This window comes from Bison bison, unplaced genomic scaffold (assembly GCF_000754665.1).
Source record: "Bison bison bison isolate TAMUID 2011002044 unplaced genomic scaffold, Bison_UMD1.0 scf7180017864384, whole genome shotgun sequence".
NCBI lineage: Eukaryota > Metazoa > Chordata > Mammalia > Artiodactyla > Bovidae > Bison > Bison bison.
In genome coordinates, this window is record NW_011494956.1 from 1,469,941 (window position 1) to 1,478,651 (window position 8,711).

The following is an 8,711-nucleotide window of genomic DNA, read 5'->3' on the forward strand; positions in this document are numbered from 1 at the left end:
ACACACACACACACACACACACACACACACACACACATATATAAATGCTGATAGTGTAGCAGTTAATTAAAAACAGAGAAAGGAAGATCTCAGGCTTTGGAGAATTTGATGAGTTATATCTCGGGGAGAAATGAAAACTAGAATGTTGGAGTTAGTCCCAGATTTCAGTTCTTGTCTTGGTATTGGTTAGTGATATGATGGACCCCTTAGACTCACTGTGAAAAACTGAACCCAATGAGAAAACCTAACTTGTAGCTTTGTTTTTGTGAAATAAGTAAGAAAATGGAGATGAAGTGACCGACCCAGTACCTGACCAAGTAAGCATCCAATTTAAAAGATGTTAACTAATGCATTCTTTTTGTGTCTGCATTAAAAAACCCAGCAATATAATACAATAGCAATAATCCTAGTTATGTTTAAGTGTTGTGAGAAGGCAATAAGGCCCAGTATATGAAACAGTATCAAGCTCTTCCCAAAGTGATCTCCCAAAAGGTTTCACCCATGAAACTAGACTGTAGGTTGGGAGAGTTTTAAAGATGATTCATTCTTGAATTTTTAATTTTTTTTGAGTGAGAATATTGTACCATTTTGATAACTTTATAAATCTCACTTGTTTTTTTTCTGCTCAGGATGATGACTTAAGTTTGCAACTCTACTAGACTAAGAAGATATAATGTTACCCTGAAATAAGAGTTAACTACAGATAAACTATTTGCAGGGCAGTTAAAAAGATGAAGTTAAGGATAGGTTTTACCTCAGGGAATTGAAAGAAAAAAAATGTGATGCTTAAAATACTATTTTCAACCCTTATATTACCTTACCCCACATGATTGAGATAAGTTTGTTTTGCCTAAAATACTTTATAGTGTCTCCTTTCAGGAGAAAAATCTGTGGGAGAGGAATTTGAAGGAAGCTGTGACCAACTAGCTTTTTATTAGGGACAGAATGCTGATTAAATTTCAGGCATTATTTTTAACTCAACTTGTCTTCCCAATACTATTTGGGTTTAGTGTGAACACTGAGGTATTTTGCAACAACCATTGGCGAGAGCAAAGACCAACTACTGACATAGAACTAAAAGGTTTTACTCAGAGGAGCAGGACTAGACTTTGGCACTTTGGCCTTTATCCAGTAATTTCCAAGGACACACTTGAGTTTCAAAAGAGATACGTGCTTCCTGAAACCACAGGCCCTCGCCTGGACAAGTCAGTGTCAATTCAAACCAACTTTCATGTTTTTCTGTGAGAAAAGGAAAGCTCCTCATTTAAAGTGGCATGTTGTATGTTCCCAGAATGTTCTAGTTCTTTTGCAAGGGCTGATTTTATGAGATGTCAATGATATGAGGGGTCCTGGGAAATAAATTCCTATATCATTGTAAATAATTGTTTATACCATCAGCAGCCCTGGGACCTGGAATTATATCAGACGTTCTTCTGGGGTTATATTTCGGTTTAGAGAGCCAGTCACACTTAAGGACTGAGTCTCTTATCTTTTGTCAACTCAGCACAACCTTGTTTCCAGAAGCCTCCTTCTATCACCACCACTTTGGAAATCAAATCTGCATTTCCACTTCAAACTGCATGGCCTATAACTCCTCATGCACAGGAGAAATGTACAAAAATATTTTACTATGGCATTGTGAACTATAGCTATTGGGTATTGTTTTTCTAGAATAAAGGAAATCACATTTTTCCCCCTCATTCTGTCCACAATCACTTCTCATTTCTCACTTGGGAGAAGTCTCCAAAGGAGGCCTATAAGGCACAGGCCTATTTGGGGGAAGCATGACATCACAGATGACTCGGTCCTTGGCCCTATCGGCTGGAAATAGTAACTAAGTCCTTTGTCTAAGCTGGTAAGAGAGGAGCTGCAGAAAATCAAATTAGCAGGAGAGAAACTATTTGTCTTCATTTTCTTGTTTCCAGCCTGCAAATACAGATTGTTAAATATGCCTGTTCTCTAATCCTCATTAGGAAATCTTGAAGAATAGCAGGACAGGAAAAAAGGCATGGGGGTTATGAGAAAACACCACCACTAAAAAATAATACAAAGTCAGAATCGTTCCTTCTCATTCAGACTGTCTTACGTGTTTAGAGGTGGTAGAATTTGAAGTTTTTCATTAAATTATTTTATTTCAGTTATATGTGGATGGATGCCATGTATACAATCCCAAACATATCATTTTATTTAGAATTTTCTTTTTCCTGGATTTGAAGAGAAAATAATTTAAATAGAATACCCAGTGTATGAAATCATTTTGCATTCAGTGGTAGCCCCAGGAATTGTTAAGTTCACTGGTATATTAATTTCAGAAGGCAAAACCTTCACTATAATAATCTAATGGTGATGCCATGCACCACTAAATCTCTGTTATGGGGGGTGGTTTATTTTCAGGCCCACAGACATGGGATTACAGGTCAGTGATAGGCAAAGTATTCTTGAGGTATACCAAAGGCCCCAAACATATCAGTCGGTGGCCCAGGAGGAACTGACATCAACTGCAGGGTTTTAGTGATTAGCTTTCTAGTAGTAGTCACTGATGATGATGGCTACTGAACCAGTCACTGGGGATTGAATCATGTACCTGACTTCTCTTCAAAAATCTCTCCTGTGAAACTATCTCACTACATTTCAAAGCAGCTTCAATCATGAAACCATTTCAGTTTAAAAATTTCATTTGTTCCCCTCTTCTAGCATCCATTCTAAATTATGTCTCTAGTCCATCTGTCAGTTGATACCCTTCAATTTTTGCTTTACAGATACTGGTCTGTTTGCTGTGTCTTAAATATGCCAATGCATTGCTGCCTCAGGGCCTTTGCACTTGCTCTGCTCTCTCCATTGATCCATCTTCCTCCACACAGTTCCTTTGTTCTTAGTAAGGAGGCTTTCCCTAAACTCCTTTTAGAACTGCACCCTTCTTCCTCACTGCTTCTACACTCTATTTTCATTCTTCATGTCATCCAACATATTCTATACTTTAACTTTTTTTCCTGTCCAAATGCACTGGAATGTTCTATGAGGGTCAGGATTTTTGTCTGCTTTGCTCACACTTTGTCCTTCATGTTGGGAATAGTAATTGGCATGTAGGTGTCCAAAGAAAATACTTATTGAGTAAATAACAGCAGAATCTGTTGTAAACTGCAGCCCTAAATAGGAATAACTTGTGTTTAATATAATTTTCATTCAGAAGACTTTACTCTCATGACATTTCTTTGATTTTTGTATTTTTGGAGTCAGAAGAAACAAACTTTAGGGTTACCCCACACCTGCTCAGTAATAAACTTCTGGGTCACAATAGTTGCAAACTGAAATGCCATCAGGATTTAGACAGTTAAATTTAGGTGTGAAGCATCATTGAGGAGTGATGGGGGCTTTGACAAATAGTTGAGTTCATGTACTATTCTCCCTAAAGGCATTCAGATTTGGAAAAAAAAAAAATTAAGCATAGCCCTATCAGAAGAGATCCGTCTACCTGTGGTTTTAAAGGTCAATAGGACCATGAAGACATTTCTAAGTCATACTGTTTTTTCTATCTCTTTGCAACTATTCACTCAGGCTTGGGTATGTGCCTGATTCCACTTTAGGACAGGAATACTCAGCTGATAAAATCTAATTACATTTGCTTCCCAACTAAATTGCATGTCACCTTCCCCTCTTGCGACGGAAATGGCCCCTCTTGGGTCCTCAGCGTCTGATTATTGCAAACCTAATTGATTTGCGACATTTCATTAATAAAGTTAACTAAAACTAATTATACATATTGAAAAGAAGTTTCCTGTGAAATGAATTATTCTATTTAGCTTAAGGGTTCTTAATTGTTAGAATGAATTGTTGAGGAGGATTGAAGCATTATTTTCTCTTGAGATCTTTATATATATATATATAAAATACATATATATGTACATATAATATAAATATGGATTGATGGATGTTTATACTATAGTAACTGAAAAAAAGAAGAAAATGGTTAAAAATGAAGGTTAGAAATAACAAAACATCCTCCTCAGAAGATAAAAATCACAAAATAGGTTGTGCATAGATCTCTAATCATTTTAAGATGTCAAATTAGGATCTGTTACATTTATCATACAAAGGAAGCTAAAATCAATTTTTAAATTGTTTGACATGTATTATTTTATTCGTAGCATAAATTTCTTTTCACTGAACTGGTTCATATTGTATTTCTCACTCTTAATTCAGATGCCATGTGTCTAATTCACCAATCTAATTAAATCAAAATTCTAGCATAAATCCAGAGGGAGCCTATACTAACTATTTCAATTGCCCCAAACCAAGCAGATGCATTGTGGGTCAGTACTTTTCACAGGGTCATTTTCAACATTCCCTATTTGTTCAGTTATATGTAGATAAATATATTCTACATAAAATGAAGATGAGAGTTCATTAATGGTTTGCTGCTAAGTCACTTCAGTCGTGTCCGACTGTGTGCGACCCCATAGATGATAGCCCACCAGGCTCCGCTGTCCCTGGGATTCTCCAGACAAGAACATTGGAGTGGGTTGCCATTTCCTTCTCCAATGCATGAAAGTGAAAAATGAAAGTGAAGTCACTCAGTCGTGTCCGACTCTTAGCAACCCCACGGACTGCAGCCTACCTGGCTCCTCCGTCCATGGTATTTTCCAGGCAAAAGTACTGGAGTGGGGTGCCATTGCCTTCTCTGCATTAATGGTTTAGAGTTGAATAAACCATGGCTGGGCCGTTACTGTTACAGAATAACCTTCTATATCACATAAGAAGCTGTTCTCGTGAATTACTTGAATTTACATTGCTTTTACACTGCCAAAGCAGGTGCCAAAGAATTTCCTTCTTTGCATTAAGTAAGACACTGAGTTGTTTTATCCTCTTGCTCTGTATACTGACTGCACTGGACAGACCATGAGGCAGCAAAATGCCCATACTGTTCTTCCCCCTTGGCCTGAAGCATCACTGAGTCAAGGTTCAGACACTAGGTCAAATGATAGCCTTTATCCACTGCCTGGTTTTATCTACAATGGCTTTGTTTGCTTTTTATGGTGGCCAGTGCTGTGTGCAGAAGTACTTTGGCTTTGCTTGGGTAAAGGGAGAAGGAAGGCTGCTTCCGATGGGACTTTGGACTTGCGATGTGACATTATACCTCTTGTCCCAGGGATGCCCTGGGAGAGTCCAATATTTTTTTTCAAATCTGGAAAGGTGCCAAAAACCTAATTCTAAATAACTGGTTATCATCTGCCAAGTTTGTGCTGTACTATTACATTTCTGAGATATTTTAGATATTCCCTGAATTAAAAAAAAATGACTCATATATCTAAGTCGTTTTAAGAGTCTTAAAAGGAATGACTAGCTAGTTGAAGGGAGAAGATGACAGCACTTCTAGTACTGGTGAAAAGTGCTTCCTGCCAGCAAAACCAAACTGTGAAATTAAGAGGTGAATTCTCTGAGCTCTTTCAATGATTAAAAATATTAACAGTAACCCAGTTTAAATTAGAATCTCCTATATAGTTGTATGCTGTGCATATCTAGCTATATTGTTTAAACCTAGGATGACTATTCGGAGAAGGCAATGGCACCCCACTCCAGTACTTTTGCCTGGAAAATCCCATGGACAGAGGAGACTGGTGGGCTGCAGTCCATGGGGTTGCTACAGTTGGACATGACTGAGTGACTTCATTTTCACTTTTCACTTTCATGCATTGGAGAAGGAAATGGCAACCCACTCCAGTGTTCTTGTCTGGAGAATCCCAGGGATGGGGGAGCCTGATGGGCTGCCATCTATGGGGTTGCACAGAGTCGGATACAACTGAAGTGACTTAGCAGCAGCAGCAGCAGGATGAATATTACTGTGAATAAACTATATGGATAATAGGTTATTTACAGTAAACCTATTTTTTTTATAAAAAAAGCTATTTTTTGGTTTATTAAAGAAAAACAAAACTCCACAGACAGCTAACATTTACTCTGCCTTTTTTTCATTGGTAAGATTTGGATTCATATTTAACAATTCAAAACTGGGTTTGCACCTTTATTATTTATGCTTTCACTGAAAAATGATACTGTTAAATGTGTAAAGGAATACTGGCTGGGTAGTTATGTCTTTTTCATAGCTAGTTATATAGCTATTTCAAATCTTTGATGCTTTAATGACTCAAAGATAAATTTGCTTTTAATTTCTTGCCTTGTGTAACATATAACCATTAGTCCAGGAATCAAATTTAATTGAACTACTAGATATAAGTGACTGGAAAATAATTGAAACTGATATTAAATGAATGGATCACAGTTGAGGATCAATGGTGAATAAGAAATTTAAGTATATACTGTAAAAGGGGGTGATTATATTAATTAAAATTATAAACAAGCTATTATTCTTTGTTATACAATAAGTTGGAAATCCAGAGACCATTAATATAATACACATTTCCATAAATGATACAGAAATAAATGATCTAATAGTTATTTTGTTTGGTTCTTCGGTTGCTTAAAAAAATAAAGCTTTAGTAAAGTTGGTGTGATTGAGACCCATTTATCATTGTAGGAAAAATAAAATCTTACAGAATATAAAGAACAAAGAAAAAATACTGGCCTTTAAAAATGATCCTACATCTTTTCTAGTTTTGCTTACTTGAAGACGTCAGTGTTTCAGTAAAAAAGCCAACAGCCATATATTAGGTCAACATAACTATATGTACAATTTTTCACAATTTTTAAGGAAACAAAAACCTCTAATTTTATAAGAATACATAAAGTATTTAAATAAATATTTAAGTAAAACAGTTAATTCCACATATCTTAATATGCAAATAAATAGGAAAGAGGAAAGGGGCTTGTGAGAGCCATACACCAGATAACCTACAGTTAAGAAAATTAGCATTTAAAAAATATTTTTAAATTTCAAAAGACATATAAAAGAGCCCAAAACTTTCTTACCAAGTAGCAATGGAAGCCTACTGCATTATTAATAATTCCTTTATAATAGCACTGTCTAGTAGAACTTTCCATAATGATAGAAATGTTCTATATCTGTGCTATTCAGTACAGTAGCCACTACCTACATGTGTCTGCTGAGAACTTGAAATGTGGCTAGTATCATGCAGGAACTCAGTTTTTAACTGCATTTATAATTAATGTAAACAGCTACATGGAGCAGATGATTACCATAGATTTTAAGCCCCTGAATATTTTTATTCTTTTATATGTATTAACCATGTTTTCCCATTTATCATAAGTAGGTTTCAGCCTAAGTATTTTTGTTTCTACAGTATGAAACAAGCTCTGAAATACTGTTTACACATTACTGGTTTAAATCAATAAAAGATCAAAGTTCTGTAGTTTTAAGTTGATGAAAGTTTTAAAGTGACAATACAAAGTTCAGAAGGCCCTTGGAAAACACTTTTTGTATTTCAATATAATGACATGGGTTGGGACGGGGCTTGGAGATTCTTCCAAAGGCAAAGTTGCTAGTTAGTGGAAGAACTGTATGATGTTAGTTCTTCAGTGGAAAATAACTTATTAGAATTAAGTATGTTTTTGCTCATTTATCTGAAACTTAAAGGTCTGAAAAAGTTTAACATTGTACAGGATGTTTTTTTCAGTGTTTTCTTATTTGTAAGCAAAATGTTGTAGTTATTTGGAAAGTTTTACTACAAATGTGTGAATGTTAATCAGAAAGTTAGGGGCTTCCAAAGTACAGGAGGAGAGGCTGATCTAAGGACCATTTCCAGGAGGAACGCCCCTGTATTATTATCCTGATTCTTCTGCTTTAAGGCTGAGGAGGTGAATATGTAAAGAGCTCCTTCTGTTCAGTACTCTTAGGATATAAAAAAAAGCTGCTAGTTTTGGTATCTTCCTAACTGGGACATATATTTTAATATATTTTCCCAGAGCTGGATTTTTGCTGAAAATGTGCATAGCCCAGCTTCCAAAATTTCAACTACACCTCACAAAAAAACCCCTAAAGATTTCCAGTGACAGAACTCTGCAGAACGTTACTATTTTTGTCTTCCAAGATTAGAGTAGTCCTAAATAGTTTTCTAACACCACTGTGGACTGCCTTCCAGCAAGTGTTTCCTACTTGTCAATCAAAAAGACTAGTTACCTCTAACATAGGTCTGCCCACCCATCACCTATCTTATCTACCTCCTACTTTGATAAAATCCAGCCATGACACATTCAGAAAGGGACAAGCTACTCTTTTCATTTTCCTTGGAGGAACTAGGGAATGTCTCCCCTGTTAATTTGGGAAGCGGAGGGTTTGTTCTTTGAGCTGAGTTTATGTCAGGAGAAAAAAATCCTGCTAGCTGGGTAAATCAAGGAGTCTTTTTATGAAAAATATCATACAGTCTGTGTGATAAGAGTTGAACTGACAGAGCACCCCCCTAGCTGCTCTGTGAGGTTCTGAGTGGAATGCCCCACTGTGTGACTCCATGGGGCTTATGTCTACCAGGGGTTAAACTGCTTTGGAATTAATGGGTACCTCTGTATATGGTTTTTCCTGTGGTCATGTATGGATGTGAGAGTTGGACTGTGAAGAAGGCTGAGCGCCAAAGAATTGATGCTTTTGAACTGTGGTGTTGGAGAAGACTCTTGAGAGTCCCTTGGACTGCAAGGAGATCCAACCAGTCCATTCTGAAGGAGATCAGCCCTGGGATTTCTTTGGAAGGCATGATGCTAAAGCTGAAACTCCAGTACTTTGGCCACCTCATGCGAAGAGTTGA

The 8,711-nt window shown here is 36.6% G+C and overlaps 1 protein-coding gene across 1 annotated transcript in view; it reads right to left on the reverse strand.

Annotated features, from left to right (window-relative positions):
• The window catches only part of AGTR1 (angiotensin II receptor, type 1), a 43,080-nt gene that overhangs the window by 33,513 nt on the left and 856 nt on the right, over positions 1-8,711 (reverse strand). The window lies entirely within an intron of this gene.